General features: G+C 38.1%; 1 pseudogene; it reads right to left on the bottom strand.

Annotated features, from left to right (window-relative positions):
• Positions 1 to 4,131: 4,131 nt before the first annotated feature.
• LOC112827634 (kynureninase-like) lies at positions 4,132 to 15,161 on the bottom strand (annotated as a pseudogene).
• Positions 15,162 to 27,810: the final 12,649 nt, after the last annotated feature.

Raw genomic sequence — 27,810 nt, 5'->3', positions numbered from 1 at the left:
GGCTGGGAAGGAGGGGCAGGCAGCGGCGCCGGTGCCTGTGGAGAAAGGCGGCGCAGGGCCCTCTCAAGTTTGTTGATCTTTTCAAAGAACCTGCTCCTGGTTTCATTGATCTGTTCTGTTGTTGTCATTGTTTCAGTTTTAATTTTGTTTATTTCTGATCTAATCTTTATTAGTTCCTTCTACTGGTTTGGGGTTTTGTTCTTTTTGTAGCTCCTTTAGATTTAAGATTGGGTTGTTTATTTGAGATTTTTCTTGAGGTAGGCCTGTATTGCTATAAACTTGCCCCTTAGAACAGCCTTTGCTGCATCCCAAAGATTTTGGACCATTGTGTGCTCATTTTCATTGGTCTCCATATACTTTTTGATTTCCTCTTTGATTTCTTGGTTGACCAAGAGTCAGTAGTCAGTAGTCAGTAGCACGTTATTTAACGTCCATGTATTTGTGCTCTTTCCATATTTTTTCTTGTGGTTGATTTCCAGTTTCATAGCATTGTGATCAGAAAAGATGTATGGTATGATTTTGCTCCTTTTGAATTTATTGAAACAGTTTGTGGCTTAATATGTGGTCTGTTCTGGAGAATGCTCTGTGTGCACTTGAAAAGAATGTGTATTTGGGCACCTGGGTGACTCAGTCAGTTAAGCACGGACTCTTGACTTTGGCTCAGGTCATGATCTCAGGGTTGTGAAATTGAGCCCAGTTTTGGCCTCCATGCTGGGCATGGAGCCTGCTGAAGATTCTTTCTTTCTCTCCTCTGCCCCTCCCCACTCTCTAAAAAAGAAAAAAGAAAAAAAAGAGAGAGAGAAAAGAATGTGTATTCTGTTATTTTAGGATGGAATGTTCTGAATGTATCTGTTAGATCCATCTGGTCCAATGTGTCATTCTAACTCTTTCCTTGTTGATTTTGTTTGGATGATCTGTCCATTGATATAAGTGGGATGTTGAAGTACCCTACTATTATTATATTACTATTAATTAATTCCTTTATGTTTGTTGTTAACTGTTTGGGTGCTCCCATGTAGGGTGCACAAATATTAACAATTGTTATATTTTCTTGTTGAATTTTCCCCTTTATTATTTAATAGTGTCTTTCTTCATCTCTTGTTACAGTCTTTGTTTTAAAATCTATTTTGTTCTGGGGCGCCTGGGTGGCTCAGATGGTTAAGTGTCTGCCTTCGGCTCAGGTCATGATCCCAGGGTCCTGGGATCGAGTCTCTCATCAGGTTCCCTGCTCCTTGGGAGCCTGCTTCTCCCTCTGCCTCTCTCTGTCTCGCTCTGTCACTCATGAATAAATAAATAAAATCTTTTAAAAAAAATCTATATTGTTCAGTATAAGTATCGCCGCTGCCTTGGCTTTCTTTGACATCCATTTGCATTACAAATGTTTGTCTGTCCCCTCATTTCAATCTGTGTGTATCTTTAGGTCTGAAATGAGTCTTTTGTAGGCAGCATAATCTATACTGGTTTTTGGTTTTTATCCATTCCATCACCCTATGTCTTTTGACTGGAGTGTTTAATCCATTTACATTCAAAGTAATTATTTGGTCGATATGTATTTATTGCCACTTTTAAGTTTTTATTTTAATTCCAGTTATTTAACATACAGAGTTTATGTGTTGCCATTTTGGTACTTGTTTTGTGGTTGTTTTTGTAGTTCTTCTCTGATCCTTTTCTTGCTCTCTTTCATGGTTTGCTGTCTTTCTTTAGTGATATACTTGGATTCCTTTCTCTTTGTTTTTAATCTATTACTTGTTTTTGATTTGTGGTTATCATTAGGTTTGAATATAACATTTTCCGCATATAGCAGTCTATATTAAGTTGAGGGTTGCTTAAGCAAGTTAGGTTGTGAATGTCAGCACTGCTAGTTCCTGCAGAGGGCTGTGTGTTTATGCTGGGGAGCAGGGGAGGGAGATGGCCCTTGCTAACTCCTTTGCTCCTGGAGAAGTCCCTCTGTGATCCCTGCCCCTTAGGACACACTCTGAAATGAGTAAACTACTCTCCCTCCCCTATGCCCCAGGCGTTTTGCAAACTGCTGCTTTATACTGTATACTATATCCCCCCTTCCCTTGTTTGTCACGTGGTTTCTTTTCTTTTCTTTTTTTTCCACACACAGGCAAAATTGGCTTATGTATTCTTATGGGTACATACATAGGTGTAAAACTTCAGTGAAAGTAAGGGAATGATTAACACAAAATATGATTTGATGGTTATCTCTGGATTTGGGGAGGAAGGGAATGCAAGCAGGGAGAAAGGGAATTTCTAATGCTCTGTTTCCTAACCTGTGTGATGAAGACATAGTGCTGATTATTTTTTGAATAATTTGTATATATAATTTGATGAAATTTTAATGTGATTAGCATGATATTTTATTTTTAAAAAATTTTAGCATGGTTTTTTGGAACTTAAACTTGTAAGCACCTTATACACCTTCCCTTACTTGACCATCTAATTAATACCCTTGAGATTTTTCTTTTATAGTATCATCTGTTTTTCTTTCATAAAACCTACAATTTGTAATCATATATTTACTTGGACGTTTAGATGTTTTACTATCCATTTCTCCCACTAAGCTGCATGTTCCCTGAGAGCTCAAACCACGTCTGTTTTGCTTACCACTGTGAGATTCAAAATGATTTCTTCTACATGAAGTTGTATATGGTTGAATTCTAGGGTTTTGAGAACTTTTCCATCCACAGAGATGAGTTTTGCCAAAAGTTGGAGGGGGAGGCTTTGCTAAAGCAGTTATGCAACCACTCAAATAAGTAAGGTAACTTATAAATAGACCAGCACAATACATGATACATGGTGAGTACTCAATACATATCAGTAAATGCTGGTATTGGTGTCAGTTCTGCATCTTTTTATTTAACTCTAGTGGTTGTCTAAGTCAGTTTCATTCAAATTTGTTCATCAGGGGCACTAGTTATGTTGTAGTCACTCTTTCTTGCTGTCCAGGTATATAAATGTAGACTATTTTGCCAATTCATGAATAGTGGTTGTAGCATCAACTGCTGAAAACCAGGCAAGTCCAATAGGGTTGAGTGTAACTAGTTTTCCTAGTGGAAATAAAGATCCATAGATTCAGGTTAGAGGTTGAGAGATGAAGCACTCATTTGCTAATTCTAATTCTCAATCGCAAGTATCTTGGAATGATTTGTTTCACTATTTTAGAGATAGGGTAACATCTAAAGTCTTCTATCAGGGCAAGTCCCCATTAAAAAAATAAGAAATTACACTAACACCAAATAAAGGGACAACTTTCTAAAATGGATTAGGACCCAAGAGTTGGTGGGGAGATAAATTTAATGAGTTTCAACCAATACTTGTTGTAATGAGATAAAATGAATAATAAATAGCAGAGCACAGACAAATAATTTATGACACTTCTGCTTTTGATATATATACACCATTTAAAAAAAATCATCTATTCATTGTGAGAAGCATGCTAACATCAGGGATGGTAACATGAAAGAATGGTCAATGGCAATTGTAAGAATTGTTGATTGAAAATTGAAAAAAAATTCTTTTTTCACAGATGTTAAAATATGATAAAAATCTGTATATTAGAATCAATGAAATAAGGCATAAATACTAGTCTCTGATATTTAATATATTTCTTAGTGTGGATTAAGGTCAAAACATTTGAAAGCTAATGCTCTAGAAAATGTATTTTCTGTTCCTTAGATTAGAGTTGTGTGGAATATTGCAAAATCATACACATATCAGACTGTGAAATCACAGTGTCTATAAGAAACTTTTTGGTAAACTAAAACTAAAGTGACATTTCTAAAATTGACACAAAAAATTACACATATATTGTGAAGTTGTCAGTCAAATTATAAATCAAATCAACATAAAACATTCACTGACCATGAAATGTGACAGCTAGATAAGACTGTGTACATAAAACTTGGATCAGGGAAAACTTTGATCCACCAAGCATGAAGAAATTGGACAGACATGTGGATTTCTCATAATCACATACTCTTGGAAAAATATATCAGATTTTTCTGCAAAGTGTGTAATTCATTGCCAGTTATGTGTAAGCAGTTTTGAAAAACTTCCAATTATTAAAATTTGAAAATAATAATAATATAACCATAGAAGCTTTCAGTAACAGTTGCTTAAGTTGTTCTAGAAAACACTGCTATTTTTTGTTTCTGCAAAGTCAAATGCAGAAGCGAACAGATTGATAAATTTATAAACATCATGAAAAGAGTTGTAGAGAGGAACTGGAGCCACTTGGATGCCATTTGGTTCTCGCTTGTCACAAACCACTCCTTCTTCTAGTTCTTGGAAAACATATTTTATTGGAACAGTGTGAGCTGGCAGCCGTGATCCACTATGCGGGATGGAGTAATTATGTTCACAAATGGTTTCTTGGTATCTGCTTTATCTTTGTTATAGTAATGCTTGATCAAGTATTCCAGATAACCAGTTAGCAAAAAAGATTTTCTCCTCAATGTTTTCATAGTTGCTTGCTTAAAGATCTCTAAACTAGCATGTAAGGAACAGCCCAACAAAATGGGAGGGTTTGAAATTCGAAATCCACTAACCCCAGAGATTAAGTGCAGTTTGTTATCCACCTTAAATTAGGTGCTGAGTTCATGGCCAAACCATCCCACCAATGCAGGTTTAATTGTATGGGCATTCTTTTCACGGACAAAGGCACCAGCAAGACCTCTTGCTCCTGAGTTTAAATACTTGTAGGAGTACCAGCAGGCAAAATCAACTCCCCAGTCGTGTAAGTGGAATTCAACATTTCCAACTGCATGTGCTAGATCAAAGCCAACAAAACAACCCTTTGCCTGTCCAGCTCTTGTGATGGCAGATATATTAAAGAGCTGTTCAGTGTAAAAATGCAGCCCACTGAACAGGATCACTGCAATTGAGTCTCCTTCCTTCTCAGTTACTTCAAGGATATCCTCTATTCTCAATGTTTTCTTCCCCCTCTCTTGGCTTTATCATCCACACACTTTTCTCAGTGTTAAGTCCATGAAGTTGAAGATGTGACTCAATAGCATAATGATCTGAAGGGAAGGCTTTGGCTTCCAGAATTTTTTACCGTTTTGGTGTAGGCTTAAAAAAGGATAACAGTAGAAGATATAAATTAGCAGTTAAACCATTCATTAGGACCTATTTCTTTCTCATTGGGCTCCTACGATGTCATTCACAAGGCCTAAAATAGTCTCATCTCCTGTAATCCAAGGATGTTTTCCTAGGCCATGTCTTGTGGTTTCTTTAAGGGTGGGTACTCAGCTTCCTATCACCCTCCAGGCTCTCCCAGAACCAGCCACTGATTTTTAAAATTCTAGGTTTTAAGTCCCACTGATTGTAAGACCTTATGAAATTTGGCCCCTCCCTTTCAAAACCAAATGTTATGGGGATTTGTTTTCCCCTTTGTGGGCGCTCTGGTGTGATAGTCTATTTCTCTCCCTTCTCCATTCCCAAGGCCCACCCCCCCAACACCCAGCTTATAGCGGAGGTCCATTTTGCTCCCCACCATGTCTCTGTCCATCCTACCTTCTCAATGTGGCCCCTTCTTTACCTTTTGTTGTGGAGTTGTTCTGCCAGTCTTCAGGTTGTTTTCTGGTTTATTTATGCTGATGTGAGTGTTACCTAGTTGTATCCATGGACCAAGGTGAGCTTAGGGTCTTCTTACTCCCTCCTATCTTCCCAACCTCCTGTAGTAAGTTTTAAAATCTAGAAGTATAAGTCCTTCAGCTTTGTTTTTCCTTTTCAAGAATATTTTGGCTGTTTGAGTCCCTTGATATTCCATGTGAATTTTAGGATGATGTTTTTCTATTTCTGCCAAAACATCATTGGGTTTTTGGTAGGGCTTGCGTTGAATCTGTAGATCACCTTAGGTAGTATTGACATTTTAACAATATTACGTTTTCTAATTCATGAACATGGGATATGTTTCCATTTATTTATGTCTTCTTTAATTTCTTTCAGCAGTGTTTTGTAGTTTTCATTTTTTTAAAATTTAAGTTCAATTAATTAACATATAGTGTATTATTAGTTTCAGAGGTAGAGTTCAGTGATTCATCAGTTGTATATAACACCTAGTGCTCATTATATCACATGCCCTCCTTAATGCCCATTACCCTGTTATCCCATCCTGCCCCTCTCCCCTCCAGCAACCCTCAGTTTGTTTCCTATGATTAAGAATCTCTTATGGTTTGTGTCCCTCTCTGATTATGTCTTATTTCATTTTTCCCTCCCTTCCTCTATGCTCCTCTGTTTTGTTTCTTAAATTCCACATATGAGTGAGATCATATGATAATTATCTTTCACTGATTGACTTATTTCACTTAGGATAATACCCTTTAGTTCCATCCATGTCATTGCAAATGGTGATTTCATTTTTTTTAATGGCTGAGTAGTATTCCATTATATATACACACACACACACCACATCCTCTTTAGCCATTCATCTGTCGATGGATATATGGGCTCTTTCCACAGTTTGACTATTTGGACATTGCTGCTATAAACATTGGGGTGCAGATACCCTTTCAGATCACTACATTTGTATCTTTGGGGTACATACCTAGTAGTGCAATTGCTAAGTCATAGGGTAGCTCTATTTTTAACATCTTGAGGAACCTCCATACTGTTTTCCAGAGTGGCTTCAGAAGCCTGCATTCCCACCAACAGTGTAGGAGGGTTCCCCTTTCTCTATATTCTCGCCAACATCTGCCATTTCCTGACTGGTTGATTGTAGCCATTCTGACTGGTGTGAGGTGGTATCTCATTGTGGCTTTGATTTGTATTTCCCTGATGTCGAGTGATGTTGAGCATTTTTTCATGTGTCTGATGTCTTTTTTGGAGAAATGTCTGTTCATGTCTTCTGCCCATTTCTTGACTGGATTATTTGTTCTTTGGGTGTTGAGTTTGATAAGTTCTTTATAGATTTTGGATACTAGCCCTTTATCTGATGAGACATTTGCAAATATCTTCTCCAATTCTGTAGGTTGTTTCTTGGTTTTGTCAACTGTTTCCTTTGCTGTGCAAAAGCTTTTTATCTTGATGAAGTCCCAATAGTTCATTTTTGCCTTTGTTTCCCTTGCCTTTGGAGACATGTCTAGCCAGAAGTTGCTGTGGCTGAGGTTGAAGAGGTTGCTGCCTGTGTTCTCCTCTAGGATTTTGATGGATCCCTGTCTCACATTTAGGTCTTTCATCCATTTTGAGTCTATTTTTGTGTATGGTGTAAGGAAATGGTCCAGTTTCATTCTTCTGCATGTGGCTGTCCAATTTTCCCAGTACCATTTGTTGAAGAGACTGTCTTTTTTCCATTGGATATTCTTTCCCACTTTGTCGAAGATTAGTTGACCATAGAGTTGAGGATCCATTTCTGGGTTCTCTATTCTGTTCCATTGATCTATGTGTCTGTTTTTGTGCCAGTACCATACTGTCTTGATGATTACAGCTTTGTAATAGAGCTTGAAGTCCGGAATTGTGATGCCACCAGCTTTGGTTTTCTTTTTCAACCTTCCTTTGGCTATTTGGGGTCTTTTCTGGTTCCATACAAATTTTAGAATTATTTGTTTCAAAAAAGCTGATGGTATTTTGATAGGGATTGCATTGAATGCATAGATTGCTCTGGGTAACATAGACATTCTTTTTCATTTTATCTTTTTATTTTTTTTTATTATGTTCAATTAGCCAGCATATAGTACATCATTAGTTTTTGATGTCGTGTTCAACAATTCAGTAGTTGCATATAACACCCAGTGCTCATCACCACACATGCCCTCCTTATACCCATCACCTGGTTACCCCATTCTCCCACCCCCTCCCTTCTGTAACCCTCAGTTTGGTTCCTGGAGTCCAGAGTCTCTCATGGTTTGTCTCCCTCTCTGATTTCTTCCCATTCAGTTTTTCTTCCCTTCCCTTGTGGTCCTCCATGCTATTCCTTATGTTCCACATATGAGTGAAAAAATATGATAATTGTCTTTCTCTGCTTGACTTATTTCACTTAGCATAATCCCCTCCAGTTCCATCCATGTCAGTGCAAATGGTGAATATTCATCCTTTCTGATGGCTGAGTAATATTCCATTGTATATATGAACCACATCTTTATCCATTAATCTGTTGGAGGGCATCTTGGCTCCCTCCACAGTTTGGCTATTGTGGACATTAGCATAGACATTTTAACACTATTTGTTCTTCCAGTCCATGAGCATTGAATGTTTTTCCATTTCTTTGTGTCTTCCTCAATTTCTTGCATGAGTGTTTTATAGTTTTCAGAACGTAATTGTTAGGTAATTGTAAGTATTAGGAAGTCTTTCACATCCTTCGTTAAGTTAACTCCTAAGTATTTTATTCTTGATGCTATCATAAGGAAATTGTTTTTGTTCATTGTTAGTGTTTAGAAACAACTAATTTTTGTGTTGATTTTGTATCTTGCTACTTAGCTGAATTCATGTATTAGTTTAACAGTTTTGTGTGGAATCTTTAGGGTGTTATACATATAAAATAATATCATCTGCAGACAGAGATAATTTTACTTCTTCCTTTCCAGTTTGGATGCCTCATTTCTTTTTCTTGCCTAATTGCTCTGGCTAGAGCTTCCAGTAATATTTTTATTTTTATTTATTTTTAAGATTTTATTTATTTATTCATGAGAGACAGAAAGAGAGAAAGGCAGAGGCAAAGGCAGAGGGAGAAGCAGGCTCCCCGCTGAGCAAGGGAGCCTGATGCAGGACTTGATCCCAGGACCCTGGGATCATGACCTGAGTTGAAGGCAGATGCTTAACCATCTGAGCAACCCAGGCACCCATTCCAGTAATATTTTTAAATAGAAGTGTTCCCAATTTTAGAGGAATAGCTTTCAGTGTTTTACCATTGAGTATGATGTTTGCTGTGGATTTTTCATATATGGTGTTTATTGTAGCCATATATGAAATTATATTGAAATGTATGAAATTGTATATGCAACTGTATTATATATGAAGTTGTATTGTAGTCTCCTTCTAGTCCTAGTTTTTTAGTGTTTTATTTTTAATCATAAAAGGGTATTGAATTTTACCACATGCTTTTTCTGTATCATTTGAGATGATCAAGTAGAGGTTTTTTCCTTCTTTCTGTTAATATGCTGTATAATATTGGTTGGTTTTTGTATAATGAACCATCCTTGCATTCCAGGAATAAATCCCACTTGGTCGTGGCATAATCTTTTAATATGCTGAATTTGATTTGCTAGTATCATGTTGAGGATTTTTGTATCAGTGTTTATAATGGATATTAGTCTGTAGTTTTCTTGTAGTGTCTTTGTCTGGCTTTGATGTCAGGGTAATGCTGGCCTTACAGTTAGGAAGTATTCTTTTCTCTTCAATTTTTTGGAAAAGTTTGAGAAGGATTGGTAGTCTTAAATGTTTGGTAGATTTTGCCAGTGAAGCCATCAGGTTCAGAGCTTTTTTTTTTGCTGGAAGATTGTATATTGTTGATTCAATCTCCTTATTAGTTATAGATCTATTCAGATTTAGTATTTTTTTGTGTGATTTAGTCTTAATAGGTTTTGTGTTTTATAGGTATTTGTCCATTTCATCTAGGTTCTCCAATTTGTTGGCATACAATTGTTCATAGTACTCTCTTAAATCTTTATTTCTATAGAATTTGTGGTAATGTTCCCACTTTCATTTCTGATTTTAGTAACTTAAACCTTCTCTTTTTTCTTGTTCCCTCTAGCTAAAGGTTTGTCAGTGTTGCTGATCTTTTTGAAGAACTAACTTTTGGTTTCATTAATTGTCTCTACTGTTTTTCTATTTTATTTTTCTCTGCTCTAATCTTTATTCTTTCCTTCTGCTAAATTTATGTTTAGTTTGTTGTTCTTTTTCTAGTTCCTGTAAAGTTAAGTTGTATTTTAGTTCTTTTTTGTTTTTAACGTAACCATTTATAGCTATAAATTTCCCATGAGCACTGCTTTCATTGCATCCCGTAAGTTTTTGTATGTTGTGTTTTTGTTTTCACTCATTTCTAAGTATTTCCCTTGTGGTTTCTTCTTTGAAACATTGGTTGTTTAAATATGCTGGTTAATTTCCACAGATTTGTAATTTTCTCATTTTACCTCTGTTTTTGATTTCTAACTTCATCCCATTGTGTTCAGAGAAGATACTTTGTATGATATCTACCTTTTTTAATTTCCTGAGACTTAATTTGTGGCCTAACGTATGGTCTATCCTGGTAAATGTCCTGTGTACATTTGAGAAGAATGTCTGTGCTCTTGTTGGATAGAGTATTCTGTATATGTCTATTAGATCTAGTTGATTTATTGTGTTGTTTAAAATCCTTTTTATCTTGTTTGGTTGTTTTATCATTTATTGAGTGTGGGATATTGAAGTCTCCAACTATTATTTTTATGTCTATTTCTCCCTTCAATTTTGTCAGTTTTTGCTTCATAATTTTGATGATATGTCTGTCATTAGGTAAGGAAATGCTTATAATTGTTATATCTTCATGTTGAATCTTTTATTAATGTAATGTCTTTCTTTTATCTTGTAGCCTTTTTTTATTTAAAGTATATTTTGTCTGATATCAGTATGGCCACTCCTGCTCTCTTTTGATTACAATTTGTATGGAATATCTTTTCCTATCCTTTCACTCTCAATCTGTGTGTCTCTTTGAATACAAATGGAGCTGCTTGTAGACAGCATATTGTTGAATCATGTGTTTTTATCCATTCTGCCAATCTCTGTATTTTTTTTGTTTTATTTTTTATTTTTTGCCAATCTCTGTATTTTGATTGGAGAGTTTAATCCATTTACACTTAAAGTAATTACTGATAAGGAGGGACTTAATTCTGTTATTTTGCTATTTCTTTTCTATATGCCTTATAGCTTTTTTGTTCCTCATTTCCTGTATTACCATCTCCTTTTGTATTTAGTTAATTTTTTGTAGTGAAATGTTTAAATTTCTTTCTCATTCCTTTTGGGTATGTTTTATAACTGTTTTCTTTGTGGTTACCATGGAGATTACATTTCACATCCTAAAGTTATAACACTCTAATTTGAACTTGTACCAGCTTAATTTCAATAACATACAAAAACTCTGCTCCTTTACAGCTCCATCCCTACCCCTTTTGGTTGTTGATGTCACAAAATTCTGTCTTTTTTTAAGTAGACTCCACACCCAGTGTGGAGCCCAACATAGGGCTTGAACTCATGACCATGAGATCAAGACCTGAACTAAGATCAAGAGTCAGATGCTTAATCAACTGAGCCACCCTGGCACCCCACAAATTATGTCTTTATTCATTGTGTGCCCCAAAACATAAACTATTAATTCTTTTAAATTCATTAGTCTCTTAAGTTATGTTATAAACAAAATGTAGAATTATAACCCAAAGTTATAGTAATACCAGCTTTTAGACTAATAATTATTTCAAATGTCTCTTAAATCATCTAGAAGAGAACCATGAGAGACGATGGACTCTGAAAAACAAACTGAGGGTTCTAGAGGGGAGGGGCTGGGGGGATGGGTTAGCCCGGTGATGGGTATTAAAGAGGGCACGTTCTGCATGGAGCACTGGGTGTTATGCACAAACAATGAATCATGGAACACTACATCAAAAACTAATGATGTGTGGTGATTAACATAACAATAAAAAATTTTTAAAAAATTATCTAGAAGACAAAATTAGAATTACAAACCATTGTTACAATAATACTAGCTTTTATAACACCCATGCATTAACTCTTACTGAAATCTTTATTTCTTCATAAATCTTCAAGGTACTGTCTAGTGTCTTTTCTTTTCACCTTGCAGGCCTCTCTTAAGCCTTTCTGGCAGGGTAAGGTCTAGTAGTAACAAACTTCCTCAGCTTTTATCTATCTAGGAATTAGGTCTGTCTATCTGGGAATTTATTTCTACCTCACTTTTGAAGGATGATTTCACTGAAAATAGGATTCTCAGTTGACAGGTTTTTTTCTTTTAGTACTTCGAATATATCTGCCCACTGCCTCTGGCCTTTAAAGTTTGTGATGAGAAAGACGCTAATTATCTTATTGAGGATCCCTGTATATAATGAGTAGCTTCTCTCTTGCTAATTTCAAGATTCTGCCTTTGTCTTTGTCTTTTGAAAGGGATTATAATAAATGTGTTTTGGTGTGGGTTTCTGAGTTCATCTTAATTCATTGTATTTGTTGAACTCCTCATTTATATTCATCCCCTTTATCAAATTTGGGAAGTTTCCAGCCATTATTTCTTCAAATATTCCCCCTACCCAATTCCCTCTCCAACCCAACCCCTCTCTCTTTCTCTTCCCCCTTCTCTTAAAATGCATATGTGGTCAACTCTGTGGTGTCCCACAGGTCCCTTAGGTTCTGCTCACTTTTCTTCCATCATTTTTCTTTCTGTTCCTCAGATAAGATAATTTCCACTGTCTTATCTTCAAGTTCACTGATTCTTTCTTCTGCCTTTGAATTCCTCTAGTGAATTTTTCTTTACTATTATTGTACTTTTCAGCTCCAGAATTTCTTTTTGATTTCTTCTTACGTCTTCCAACTCTTTGTGGACATTGCCATTTTGTTCACACATTGTTTTCCTGACTTTCTCCACATCTTCCTTTAGTTCTTCAAGCATCTTTAAGATGGTTGTTTTATTTTTTTTAATTAATTAATTAATTAATTAATTATTTTTATTTGACAGAGAGAGAGAGCTCACAAGCTGGGGAAGTGGCAGGCAGAGGGAGAGGAAGAAGCAGGTTTCCCACAGAGCAGGGGGAGCCTGATGTGGGACTTGATCCCAGGACCCTGGGACCATGACCTGAGCCAAAGGCAGTTGCTTAACCAATTGAACCATCCAGGCGCCGAAGATGGTTGTTTTAAAGTTGGCTGGTATATCTGACATCAGGTTTTTTTCAGGGACAGTTTCTGTTGATTTATTTTTTTTCCTTTGAATGGCCATATTTTCTTATTTCTTTATATGCTTTGTGATTTTTTTTTTTTTTTGAAACTGGACATTTGAATCTAATAATCTGCTATCTCTGGAATTCACATTCTCTTCCTTTTCCAAGGTTTGTTGTTTTTGTTATTTTTTATTTTGTTCTATTGATTGTGGTAGGCTGTTTTTTTGCCTAGGATCAGCCTGAGGCATAAACTTAAGGTCTTCTTAGGTCTTTCCTAAGCCTTTCTATGGTCACTTTTTAATTTGCATATGTGGTTGTATATGTGGTTGTTTTTGAATGTCCTAGTATGACTTCCATAATGTCTGACTTCCAAAAAGGGAAAAAGAGAGAATTGAAAGGGGGAATGGGTGCTGGCCCTTTAAATCTACCGAAAGTCACTTTGACTATAGAGCTAGGGGGTTGCAACAACGTGGGGAAGTGCAACAACATTGACCACCCACCTTTTTGTCTGTACCTCTGTGACCAGAAGCAGGAATCAGCAATCAGAGCACAGATGCTGATATTTGGAGGACAGGCTTCTTTTTTGCCCACCCTGGTTCAGCAAACTATGTGCAAGCTCCTCCAGGCACATGTGCACTGCTGTCTGCCACAGGTAACTACTACTGTGCTAAGAGCCAAAATTAAGCACAACTTACTGTGCGAGCTTTCCCCTGGAGGTCATAAGCCTTCAGTAGAGTTTAGAATCCCTACGTAGTTACTTAGACAGATTCTGTCAATTCAGTTTTTGTCTAGGTGGAGAGGCAGATTCTCTGTGCTTCTTACTTGATCATCTTCCTGGAATTCTCTGTGGGAGTTCTTCATATTTTGTGAATACAAATCTTTTGCCATGTATATGTATTGGAATATTTTTTTCTTAGTTGGTTGCCTGCTTAGTCACTTTCAAAATGGTGTCTTTTTATGTGCTACGGTGAGCGCTGTGAATTGTGTAAGACTGTTGAATCACAGATCTGTACTTCTGAAACAAATAATGCAACATATTTTAAGAAAAAAGAAAAAGAAGAAGATAGCAGGAGGGGAAGAATGAAGGGGAGTAAGTCAGAGGGGGAGACGAACCAGGAGAGATGATGGACTCAGAAAAACAAACTGAGGGTTCTAGAGGGGAGGGGCTGGGGGGATGGGTTAGTCTGGTGATGGGTATTGAGGAGGGCACATTCTGCATGGAGCACTGGGTGTTATGAACAAACAATGAATCATGGAACAGTACACCAAAACAAATTATGTAATATATGGTGATCAACATAACAATAAAAAAATTTTAAAAAATGGTGTCTTTTGATGAACAAAAATTTAATTTTCTTAAAGTCCAATATTTTACTTTTTACTTTTATGGTTAGTACATTTTACGTTATGCCTAAGAAACCTTTGCCTATTCCATGGTTGCAAGGATATTCTTCTAGAAGCTTTATGGTTCTAGGCTTTTACATTTAGGTTTGTGATCCATCTTGAATTATTTTTGTGTATGGGGTGCAGTAGGGATCAGAGTTCTTTCCATAGAGATATCCTGTTGTTTCAGCACAATTTGTTAAATAGACTTACCTTTCCCAATTGAATTGAGTTGGTGTCTTGGTTGGTAATCAATTGACTGTATATGTCTAGGTCTATTTCTAGACTTGACTCTGTTTATTAAACTATTTCTATCTACTTCTGTTGTAAGCCTGCTGTAGCTTTATGATAAATTCTGAACTCAAGAATATAAGTACTCTAACTTTGTTCTTCCCTTTTTTCAATACCATTTTGGTTATTCTAAGTCCTAGGTCCTTTACATTTCCATATAAATGTTAGAATCACATTGTCAATTAATTTGAAAATGCTTGCTGAACTCCAGAGATGATTTGGGGTTCCATATGATGTTATAACCCTCTAGAGAGGATTTACTTTTATTTCTGTCAAACAGATGGGCTAGGGCCTGAATAACTTCATCCAATAAATGTCTGAAAAATTCAAAGCTGAGCTTCAGTCCTTATGAGGACTGGTCTACTTCCAGTTCATCTTTATCCCTAGGGTAAGGTCCTTCATGGTCCCATGTAAGCCTGGGGTGTTTACCAGGGCCCTTCTGCCTTTTCATGCTCTTTACAGTAATTTTTGCGTTGCCATTCCTGACAGGGAAATTGTTAAAAGCTCTTTCCACCTTCTCAGTGCTGTTTTTGTTTTTGGAGTCAGCGATTATCTTCAGGGTAAGGTTTCCCCAAATATTAGCTCACCTTTTTTGGCTTCTCTTTTCTTCCAGATCTTGGACCAGCAAGTTATCATTGCTTTGTTAGCTCTTCTATGCCTTCAAATTGGTGTTTAAAAAATAATAATTTGTTCAACTTTCCTAATTGTTCTCAGCAAGATTGTGTGTAGCAACCTAACTAGTCAGCCTTTGCTAGAAGTAGAACTCTCTGATAACACATTTAAAATATATATAAGTTAATTAAAATCAACTTTGTTTTGGAAAATATTTTCAGGCTTTCCTAATGATTCTGGAGATAATTGGCAATTACCTAGAAGGGTGAAAATTGCTAGCATGGAGGTTTGGCTTCAGCATTATTAGGAGGGGAAATATTCCATAGGCCCTCAGACCAGAATGAGAGATGCCATGAACTGAATTGATATTTGGAGCTACTCACCAAGGCTACTTGGTGTGCCTTTTAAATTTTCCACTCACCTACTCTCCCCAGAAAATGGGAAGTTGGAGATAATATCCCTTTGCTCATTACCTTCATTAAGCCCCACTGAAGCAAAGTGACATCACCCATTCATCATTTTTCCATTGTGAGCTATTGTAGTATCTGGGTTTTATAGCTTGATAACACTGGGGAGTACTCCCTATTTGCTTTTACATGTTCATAGTGGAATCTGCTTGCTATAGCTTAATCCAGCAACTTCTCACTGTATTTTCATTTAACAAGGGAAATCAGGTAGGTGGAGGTGAAAGCAGCAAGAGGAAAGGAGAATGTGCCCTATTTAGTGATTTTAATTAAAGCCTCTGAAGTTTCTCAAATCAAATGCGAGGATAGCTGGAAGCCAATGGCTCTTGCACACAGACATACACACACAGCCATTTGGATGTCCATACACATAGTCCCCAGTAATACATATTACACACTCAAATGTATAGAGATATAGACTAATAGCCCTTGTGGAACAGGTAGTGTGAGAACAGGAAACCTAACCATAGGCTAGACCAGATAATATCTTGTAATCCAGTAGATACTGTGTGACCCAAGTGACCCTCTTGAGGAAGGACAGGATCAAGAAGCAATAGCTAACTTTGGTTGATGCTTATTATGTGCCAAGTATGGTGCTAAGACACCTTATATATATTATCACATTCAGTCCTCATAATGATCCTACAGAATATGTACTGTTATTTCCATTTTTTAATTTATTTTTTAAAGATTTTATTTATTTGAGAGAAAGAATGAGTGGGGGAGAGGGGCAGAGGGAGAAGCAGACTCCCCGAGCCGGGAGTCAGAAGCAGGGCTTGATCCCATGACCCTGAGATCATGACCTGAGCCAAAGGCAGACGCTTAACCGACTGAACCACCCAGGTGCCCCCGTCATTTCCATTTTTTTAAAGATTTTATTTATTTATTTGAGAGAGAGAGAGAGTGAGAGAGAGCATGAGAAGGGAGAGGGTCAGAGGGAGAAGCAGACTCCCCACTGAGCAGGGAGCCCAAGGGGGGAACTCGATCCCGGAAGTCCGGGATCGTGACCTGAGCCAAAGGCAGTAACTTAACCACTAAACCACCCAGGTGCCCTGTCATTCCCATTTTTAATTTAAGGCTCTAAAAGGCCCTACCAAAGGTCAAATAGCTAGTGCATTTGCAGAGCCATGAGTCTAATAAGCTTTGGAGCCAGGCAAATCTAATTCTGCCTGACTCTAAAGCCTATTCTCTGAAAGTATGAAAATATGGCAGAAGTTCTTATTGACAATCAGACTATGCATGAATTTCTAAACAGAAGTATAATTAAAGAATTTGTTTATTGTTTTTCTCTCACAGTGGCCATCAGTATTAACCTGTTAAGAGTCTGTTGAGCATTTACTAAATGCTTAGTAACTAGGGTTTGATGGGCAAGGGTAAGGTTTTGAGTGGGTGGTGAGAGGGGCAAAGCACAGAGATGTTAACATTAACAAGTTTTTCTTAACACCTAAACACTGAGCTTGTTATTCATAATATAAAAACAAGAGGTGTAAAACCCTTGTTTCCCACCCTCCAAAGCTTACAACCTAGTTACTTCAGAGGCCATTTCTGTAGCATGTACATGTACACAGTCTATAGAGATAATACAAAGACAAGTAAGCCTGGACCTTGTCTCATGAAATTCATATTCTAAGGGTGAGTCAGACTCAAAAACAAACACTTTCAGTGTAAGATATTGAGTTAAAAGGAAACCCAGCTTCTCATGGGAGCATGGAGAAGGGGGCATTTAGCTTAATATGGGCCATCAGGGAAGCAGGAAGAAATGAATCCTGAACCAACATGGGGGAAGCAGAATGAATGCATCTGAAACACTTAGCAAGGAACACTGATAGTATATGTGTTCTGAACAGAATGATACTGATGATATGGCACTATAGAAAGCCAATGAATATTCCTAACCGAACAGTTTCCTGAATAGCTTCAAAGTGGAAGTTATCAGACTACTAGCCTTTCCTTCTCTTCCCTTTGCTTTTGTAACTCCTAAAGCCAATTCTCTGTTGTGGGGAACTTTTCTTCCCCCCTTTCCTCCCTTCATTCCTCTCTTCCTCCCTCCCTCCCTCCCTCCCTTTTATCCTCTTTTTGTTTTCTGTTTTTGTTTGTTCTCTACCTAATAAATATGGAGGCCATAAGAGCTAGAGAAACTCAGGAAGTCTGTAAGCAGAATATGATACTTGAATGATTTGTGGGATTAAATATAAAAAGGGAGGGCATCAAAAGGGAGACAGATGCCAACTGCTGGCTCACATTTACTGGACCCCTATTCTGACTCCTCATACCATGCTTTGGGAACACTGAGATAAATCTGTCCCATGGGTTGAAATGAGCAGGCCATGTGTATGGGCAGTAAATGGAAAGCATGTATGCAATAATGGGAAATAAAGCAAAATGGGATACATTGTGGGGTGCCTGGGTGGCTCAGATAGTTAAGCGTCTGCCTTCGGCTCAGGTCATGGTCCCAGGGTCCTGGGATCAAGCCCCATGTCGGGCTCCTTCCTCGGCGGGGAGCCTGCTTCTCCCTCTCCCTCTGCCTGCCACTCCACCTGCTTGTGCTCTCCTTCTCTCTATCTATGTCAAATGAATGGATGAAATCTTAAAAAAAAAAAAAAAAAGGATACATTGTAAAGGGCCTGGAAAACAAACAGGAGTTTAGACTTGATATGGTTAATATCAAGAGTCCTTTTAGGCTTTTGAGCAGGTGGGCAGGTGGGAAAGATTTGAGAGAAGGAAGACTGATGTCATACAGACTAACAAAAGGCTGTGTCTGAGTCTAATTATGGTGATAAGGGTCTCTAGAGTATGGCAGCAGGACTAGAAAGAAAGGAGTAGGGAACATTTTAAACAAAGAATGGACAGAGTTTGTGGATATAGAGAATGTTTACCTCTAGGATATCTGTTTTTACCTTAGAAATGTCCAGTTACAGGGGCGCCCGGGTGGCTCAGACGGTTAAGCGTCTGCCTTCGGCTCAGGTCATGATCCCAGAGTCCTGGGATCGAACCCCACATCGGGCTCCCTGCTCAGCGGGAAACCTGCTTCTCCATCTGCCTCTGCCTGCTGCTTCCCCTGCTTGTACACTCTCTCTCTCTCTGTCAAAAATAAATAAAATCTTGAAAGGAAGGAAGGAAGAAAGAAAGAAAGAGAAAGGAAGAAAGAAAGAAAGATAGAAAGAAAGAAAATGTCCAGTTACAGCTTATGAAACTGAAAAGAAGTGGGGTTGGGAATGGTGGCTACAGAAAGGGAGGGAAATGAAAAGCAGGCTGCAGACAGGATGAGGCTATAACTGCGGTGATCTGCAGCTTATAGTAGTCCAGGCCTTAAGAGTCTTTCTGGAGGTTTAGGGTTCAGGACCTGTGACTACCTTTTTAAAAACTGGTAAGAGGGGCGCCTGGGTGGCTCAGTCGTTAAGCATCTGCCTTCAGCTCGGGTCATGACCTCAGGGTCCTGGGATGGAGCTGGCATCGGGCTCCCTGCTCCACGGGAAGCCTGCTTCTCCCTCTCTCACTCCCCCTGCTTATGTTCCCTCTCTCGCTGTGTCTCTCTCTCTCTGTCAAATAAATAAATAAAATCTTAAAAAAAAAAGAGAAATAAAATAATGCTACAATTTAAAAAATAAATTAATTAATAAATAAAAATAAAATGGTAAGAACTCTGAGGACCATTGTTTAGAGGGCAGTATTTATCAGATTGAGCAACTCCAAAACTAGACCCAGAGTAGGGGGCATTTTAGAATGCTTAGCATGCAGAGAAACTTGTGAAAAACATGTTTTTTTTTAAATTTTATTTATTTATTTGAGAGAGAGAGCACATGAGAGGGGGGAGGGTCAGAGGGAGAAGCAGACTCCCTGCTGAGCAGGGAACCCGGTATGGGACTCGATCCCAGGACTCCAGGATCATGACCTGAGCCAAAGGCAGTCACTTAACCAACTGAGCCACCCAGGCGCCTGTGAAAAACGTGTTTTAAGGACCTAGATCCCGAGATCCTGACTTGTAAATCTATAGTGGGGCCCAGGGATCTTTAACAAGCTCCTCAGGTGATACTAATGCAAAAGATGCTCAGGAGAAACATGTGAGAAACATTTAGGGAGAGATACACTGCCTCCTCAGGATTGGGCTGGTGTTTGCGTGTATGCCTTCTCAAGATTCATGTGACTTCACCACATCCAGCTTCAGGACTATTCTTCCTGATCACAGCCATTCTGCTCCACTGGCCATGAAATAGAAGGAGCTACTCATGTTCCAGGAGACTGACTAATAGACAGCCCTACTGAGTGGCTCTAAAGGCTTAGAGACGTCAAAAGGGTTTTTAAGAATGATCATCATAACATAGTAATGAATCAGAAACATGTGTACATTTTCTTCAGTGACTCTGGAGACTGGAGTAAAAAAGGAAAAGGTTTCCAGATTCAGGGGTCTAACAGAATGTACTTGCTTGAGAAAATCAAGACAACCAAAGAGGACTCCTGGGATTGTCCTCCTAGGACTTCTGAGATGCCTCTGATGAAATGATGTAAAAGAGTGGTAGAGTAACATCCGTGGCTCCCACACTGGCTTAATCCCAGCTGAAATTGCACAACCACAATGGGCTGACAATCTTTGGATTTGAGTTTTCTCAAATGAACCTCAGAGGCAATTTAAAAAATAAAAATTTTATTGGGGTTTAGGCAGAGATTATGTTAAACTTGTCAGTTTTTGCTTACTGTAATAATTCTTACCATCAAGAAAATAGCTTGTCTTTCCACTTATTCAAGTTTTTCCTGTGTCTCTCAGTAGGGATTATAGCTTTTTCCATATATATCCTCATAGTTGCTTAAAGGTATTCCTACTTATTTTATTTTTGTAATTCTTTCTGCTGTGAATGAAATATTTTTATTTTGCCATTATTGTTTTTAAGTTATTGTTGGCTTATACAAACACCATTGATTTTTTAATATGTACTTAGGAACCATGACAATAGAGCTACAGCTGTTTTAGAACATGTGTCTCATATATCAACTGACCATATTAGCAAAATCAGTCTACATGTGTATTATGTACATAATTTATATTGATTAGTAAATTTTCTTGGACCATTATGAATATAAATTTGGTATCATCAAGAAGCATAATTAAAAAACAACATCATAAATTGTCTGCAAGACAGCGGCATCCAAGAAAGCCACAAAATTTAATTTTAAGACAAGTGACAGCTTTGCAATAAGGGAGCAGTGTCCTCACTTGGCTTATAGTTTATCAAATTTGAATACCTATGCAGAAAATGATGGTACTAGTAAGACAAGTGCCTTTGGTAATAACAGCTACCATTTATTGAGATTTTACTATGTACCAGCCATTAGGATACACATTTTATATTAGTTAATTCAACAACTCTAATAAATAGGTATTATTCTCATTTTCCAGATGAGAAAACTGAAGCTCAAGGAACCTGTCCATGGTTATATAGCTAGCTAATGATAGAGAATTTAAACGCAAGTTGTCTGACCAACTCCAAAGTCATGTTTTTGACACTCAATTACTTCCCCTAAAAGGTAGAATACCGTAAATTCATCAACTACACTGCTGATAAGAGTTTAGGATAGTATATACCTGACTCTTAACAGGTGGTTAAGAACACAGCATACTTCTATTCAGGACCTTAACCTTGTTACATGAAATAGAATGAACACAACCAACCAAGATGGAATAACGGTACTGAATTTGCCCTGCCCCTGAAACAACTAAAAAATGGAACAAAATAGATGAAACAGTGGTTTCAGTGGACACCAGGTTATAAAAGCCAGTGATCATTGAAAGATGGAAAATAAGCAAAGCTTATAATTATAATGAGTGTAGTTTCCAGCCCATGGTTCAGTGAGGTGAAATCCAGGCAAACTGGCAATTTCTCTGAGTTGAGATTATGCTGCAAGTCTTTAGATGCCACAGCATATACAGTTTACAGGGCAGAGAATCAGAGAGGAATGAAGAAAGTACCTGAAGGTGGGGAAAGAACCACTTAAAGGTTTAGCAGGAAAAAAAAAATACCAATGATCACACAGGGTTGGGACTAGTACCTATTCCCACCATTCAGCGGGGGAAACCCACATAATTCACAGAGCATCAGGAAGGGTATTCAGAAGGGTTTTGCCTGAACATTGGGGAAATATAAGTCCTAGACTAAAGCCTGCTCTAGTCCAGTCTGAGAAGGCTTAGAATCAAGACCTTAAAGAATAAGACTGTTTCCAAGTAACTTAACTACATTCCAGAACAAAACTCAAGAATAATACAAGAATATAAAAATATACATCACCCAACAAGATGATGATAGTTGGTTCACAATGTCTGGTCATCCAAAAAAAATTACCACACATTTAAAGAAGCAGAGACTATGACCTATAATTAGGATAAAAATCAATCAATAGAAACCAACCCAGAAATGATACATATGATAGAATTAGTAGCAAGGACATTAAAATAGTTATTTTTACTGTATCCTTATGTAAAGAAGCTAAAGTAAGGATTGACCATGTTAAATGGAGACATGGAAGATATAAAAATGACCCAAATCAAATTTATAGAAATGAAAAATGTACTGGATGAGACAAAGTATTTTATTACTCACCATACAGCAAGCAGCATCAGCTTCAATTTTTTGCATCCATTCCCCTTGCTCCCAAGTTCACCAGGGACAACACAGAGACCCAAGTAGATGTCTGCAAGCATGGTGAAATGTTTTATATAAGAGAAACACTGAGCTTGGGGAACCCACTGTTCTGTTTTATTGCAACATCTACAGTTTATTTTATTTATATATCATGTAATTTTATTGAGGTATGGTTGATATACAGCATTATATTAATTTCAGGTGTATGACATAGTGATTTGGTCTTTGTATATATTGCAAAATGATCACCACAATAAGTCTAGTTAACATTCATCACTACCTAGTAACAGAATTTTTTTTCTTGTGATGAAAACTTTTAAGATTTACTCTCTTAGCAACTTTCAGATATGCAATATAGTATTATTTTTAGATTTATTTATTAATTTTTTTGACAGAGAGAGCACAAGCAGGGAGAGAGAGCAGGCCCCCTGCGCGGGGAGCCCAATGCAGGGCTCGATCCCAGAACCCTAGGATCAGGCCCTGAGCAGCCAAAGGCAAACGCTTAACCGACTGAGCCACCCAGGTACCCCAGCAATATAGTATTATTAATTCTAGTTGCCATGCTGTACATTACATCTCCTGACTTATTTATTTTATAACTGGAAGTTTGTATCTTTTGACTTCCTTCTCCCACTGTGCCCTCTGGCAACCGCCCATCTGTTCTCTGTATCTGTGAGCTTTGGCAATCCACTGTAAGCAAGCCTGTTTTTTGTCCTATGGAGGGATCACCTCATACTTGATGGTTGCTTGCTACAAAGACAGTCCTGAGCTATAGTCTGGATATAGAGCTGGGTAAAGGTAAAGAATACCTTGCACTCTTGGAATACTTTAAAAGATGAGGAGGAGCATAGGAGACCCATGGCAGAGTATCTCCCAACAACATCCACCCTCCGTTCTACATCATCTTGGCTTCTGATGGATTTTCACATGAGTAAGCCACTCTCTTGACCACTTTGATTAATTTGACTGATAGGGGCTGTAACCAGATCCATTCAGTTTATCTCCTATAGCATAGGCTACTGTTAAGCAGCAGGATGAGGCCAATCTACAGCATTAACCTCAGCTATGTCCCCCGGGATTCCAGACTCAGCCAACTATGAATAAGTCTCAGAGAGGATCAACAGGTTGTATTTCAGACAGCCAGAATGTGGTCTAGGGCTAGCCTCAGTCACCATTCATAGCACAACCAAGGCCACTCAGACATCCGAAGAGGCATATGATTTTGTACCAGTCAGATTGAAGCATGGTTATGCCAGTCTGTGTTTCACAAATATGCAGCGGGGAATGGGGTATCCATCTTTGGGAGCTAATTTTTTGTTTTTTTAAAGTATTTGAATTAGGGGCTCCTGGGTGGCTCAGTCGGTTGGGCGTCTGCCTTTGGCTTGGGTCATGGTCCCAGGGTCCTGGGATCGAGCCCCACATCGGGCTCCCTGCTCGGCGGAGAGCCTCCCTCTCCCTCTGCCTGCTGCTCTGCCCACTTGTGCTCTCTCTCTCTCTGTGTTAAATAAATAAATAAAAATCTTTAAGAAAAATAAAAGTATTTGAATTATATAATTTTATTTTTATTTTTTTATTATGTTCAGTTAGCCAGCGTTTAGTACATCATTAGTTTTTGATGTAGTGTTCAATGATTCGTTAGTTGTGTATAACACCCAGTGCTCATCACAACACATGCCCTCCTCAATACCCATCACCCGGCTATCCCATCCCCCGAACCCCCTCCCCTCTGAAACCCTCCGTTTGTTTTCCAGAGTCTATAGTCTCTCATGGTTCGTCTCCCTCTCTGATTTCTCCCCCTTCAGTTTTCCCTCCCTTCCACTATGGTCCTCTGTGCTATTCCTTATGTTCCACATATGAGTGAAATCATATAATTGTCTTTCTCTGCTTGACTTATTTCACTTGGCATAATCCCCTCCAGTTTCATCCATGTCAATGCAAATGGTGAGTATTCATCCTTTCTGATGGCTGAGTAATATTCCCTTGTATATATGGACCACATCTTCTTTATCCATTCATCCGTTGAAGGGCATCTTGGCTCCTTCCACAGTTTCGCTATTGTGGACGTTGCTGCTATGAACATTGTGGTGTATGTGCCCCTTCTTTTCACTACATCTGTGTCTTTGGGGTAAATACCTAGTAGCGCAATTGCTGGGTTGTAGGGTAGCTCTATTTTTAACATCTTGAGGAACCTCCATACTGTTTTCCAGAGTGGCTATACCAGCTTGCATTCCCACCAACAGCATAAGAGGGTTCCCCTTTCTCCACACCCTCGCCAACGTTTGTCGTTTCCTGTTTTGTTAATTTTTGCCATTCTAGCTGGTGTAAGGTGGTATCTCATTGTGGTTTTGATTTCTCTTTCCCTGATGGCTAGTGATGTTGAACATTTTTTCATGTGTCTGTTAGCCATTTGTATTTCTTTAGAGAAATGTCTATTTATGTCTTTTGCCCATTTTTTGACTGGATTATTTTGTTTTTGGAGTGTTGAATTTGAGAAGTTCTTTATAGATCTTGGATACCAGCCCTTTATCTGTAATGTCATTTGCAAATATCTTCTCCCATTCCGTGGGTTGCCTCTTAGTTTTGTTGACTGTTTCCTTTGTTGTGCAGAAGTTTTTTATCTTGATGAAGTCCCAAACAAGAACCATATGATCCTCTCAATTGATGCAGAAAAAGCATTTGACAAATCCAACATCCTTTCCTGATTAAAACTCTTCAGAGTGTAGGGATAGAGGGAACATTCCTCAATATCATAAAAACGATCTATGAAAAGCCCACAGCAAATATCATTCTCAATGGGGAAAAGCTGAGAGCTTTTCCCTTAAGGCCAGGAACACAACAGGGATGCCCACTCTCACCACTATTGTTCAACATAATACTAGAAATTCTAGCATCAGCAGACAACAAAAAGAAAAAAAGGCATTCAGATTGGCAAAAAGTCAAACTCTCTCCCTCTTCACTGATGACATGATACTTCATGTGGAAAACCCGAAAGACTCCACCCCCTAATTACTAGAACTCATACAGCAATTTAGCAATGCGGCAGGATACGAAATCAATGCACAGAAATCAGTTGCTTTTCTATACACTAATAATTTAACTGTAGAAAGAGAAATTAAAGAATCAGTTCCATTTACAATAGCACCAAAAACTGTAAGATACCTAGAAATAAACCTAACTAAAGAAGTAAAGGATCTATACTCTAGAACTACAGAACACTTATGAAAGAAATTGAGGAAGACACAAAAAGATGGAAAAACATTCCATGCCCATGGATTGGAAGAATAAATATTGTTAAAATGTCTATGCTGCCCAGAAGAATCTACACTTTCATGCAATCCCTATTAAAATAACACTGGCATTTTTCAAGGAGCTGGAACAAAAAAAATCCTAAAATTTGTATGGAACCAGAAAAGATCCTGAATCACCAAGGGAATGTTGAAAAAGAAAAACAAAACTGGGGGCATCACGTTGCCTGATTTCAAGCTATATTACAAAGCTGTGATCACCAAGACAGCATGGTGTTGGCACAAAAACAGACACATAGACCAATGGAACAGAATAGAGACTCCAGAAATAGACCCGCAACTCTATAGTCAACTAATCTTTGACAAATCAGGAAAAATACCCAATGGAAAAAATATAGTCTCTTCAATAAGTGGTGCTGGGAAAATTGGACAGCTATATACAGAAGAACGAAACTGGACCATTCTCTTACACCATACACAAAGATAAACTCAAAATGGATGAAAGACCTCAATGTGAGACAGGAATCCACCAAAATCCTAGAGGAGAACATAGGCAGTAATCTCTTCAACATCGGTCACAGCAACTTCTTTCAAGACACATCTCCAGGTGCCTGGGTGGCTCAGATGGTTTAAGCGTCTGCCTTTGGCTCAGGTCACGATCCCAGGGTCCTGGGATCGAGTCCCACATCGGGCTCCCTGCTCCTTGGGCGCCTGCTTCTCTCTCTCTGTCTCTCATGAATAAATAAATAAAATTTAAAAAAAAAAAAGACATGTCTCCAAAGCCAAGGGAAACAAAAGCAAAAATGGGAGCTGATATTGATAGCATCAGGCACAAAAGACACAGTGTTAGACCATGTCCACATGAGTTTTTTTTGTTTTCATAGCACATGAAAAGGAAAGACAAGTCCAGAAGGAGGTGAGATTGCCAGCATAAAGCAGTCTGCCTCACAAAAATCATATGATTGTTTTGCCAGGTTGCAGTGCTAAATCATAGTGCAGAACATTAATTGCCCCCCACATTTCCTAGGGCTTAAGATGTTCCTTCTCCAGATGCCAGGGTTGTTACTCTCCTTCCATAGCCACAAAATCAGTACGTCCTATCCCTTTTCACCATTTTCCAGTTCTTCCTACTCACACACAACTTTTCATTTCAAACAGTCAAATGTGAGACAGGTCATTTTGAAAAAAAAAAAAAAATCAATGGAGACACATTATGTCCCCACCTTAGCCTGCTCAGGCAACTGCAGGAAGATTTAATGAGTAGCATACTGGACCAAGTAGTCATTGTTCTTATGATTTAGGACTATGTCAGTCTGACTAGAAAATCTAGATGGCTTAACCAGTATTGTGTTTGAATACCCCAGACATCTTTGGGCTGGGCTATCCCCAAGAGGGTATAACAACCAGGCTGACTTGAAGCTGCTGTTGGCAGAAGGAAAGGCACATTATGCCTAGGAATGCCCAGGCAGAACTCCTGAATTTCAAGAATAGGTCTATAAACTCTTCACCCCATTCACCCTGATCATTAACCAGTAAGCAGCTAAGAGGAGATGATTCCTTTCTAAAGGAAGTCACATTCCAAAACCAATCCTCCTTTCTAAGGTATGGACCAGGAGAGTTAAGAGAGGTAAGAGTCAGAAATTGTGGGCGCCTGGGTGGCTCAGTTGGTTAAGCGACTGCCTTCGGCTCAAGTCATGATCCTGGAGTCCTGGGATCGAGTCCCACATGGGGCTCACTGCTCAGCGGGGAGTCTGCTTCTCCCTCTGACCCTACCCTCCCTTGTGCTCTCTCTCTCTCAAATAAATAAAATAAAATCTTTAAAAAGAAAAAGAAATTGTTTTGAATTGATTTTTTTTTAAGTCCATTCCATAACCGCTTCTATTGAACATAGTACTGGAGGTTCTAGTCAGGGCAATTAGGCAAGGAAAAGAATAAAATGTCCAGATTTGAGAGAAAAAAAGTAAAATTATTTCCATTGACATGATTTATTCCTCCATGACATCATTTTGTACGTAATAAATCCTAGGACTCCACAAAAAAAACTATTAGAACTAATAAGCAAGTTCAGAAGATTATAGGATACTAGATTAAAATACAAAATCAATTATATTTTTATACATAAGCAGTTAGCAACATGAAAATAAAATTTATAAAATAATTCCAAGTAAAATAGCATCAAAAAGAGTAAAATGCTGGGAAAAGAAATCCATATCGAGATTGTCTATTCCAGTAAGAACAAAATGCTGTCCCTTCCATGATGGAGGTGGTTTAATGTAATCAACCTACCACCAGGTAGCTGGTTGATCATCTCAGGGAATGGTGCCATATTTGG

This window comes from Callorhinus ursinus, unplaced genomic scaffold, assembly GCF_003265705.2.
Source record: "Callorhinus ursinus isolate GAN/ISIS: 27379988/994484 unplaced genomic scaffold, GSC_fseal_2.0 scaffold38, whole genome shotgun sequence".
Classification (NCBI taxonomy): domain Eukaryota; kingdom Metazoa; phylum Chordata; class Mammalia; order Carnivora; family Otariidae; genus Callorhinus; species Callorhinus ursinus.
This window is presented reverse-complemented; position numbering and strand designations above follow the sequence as displayed.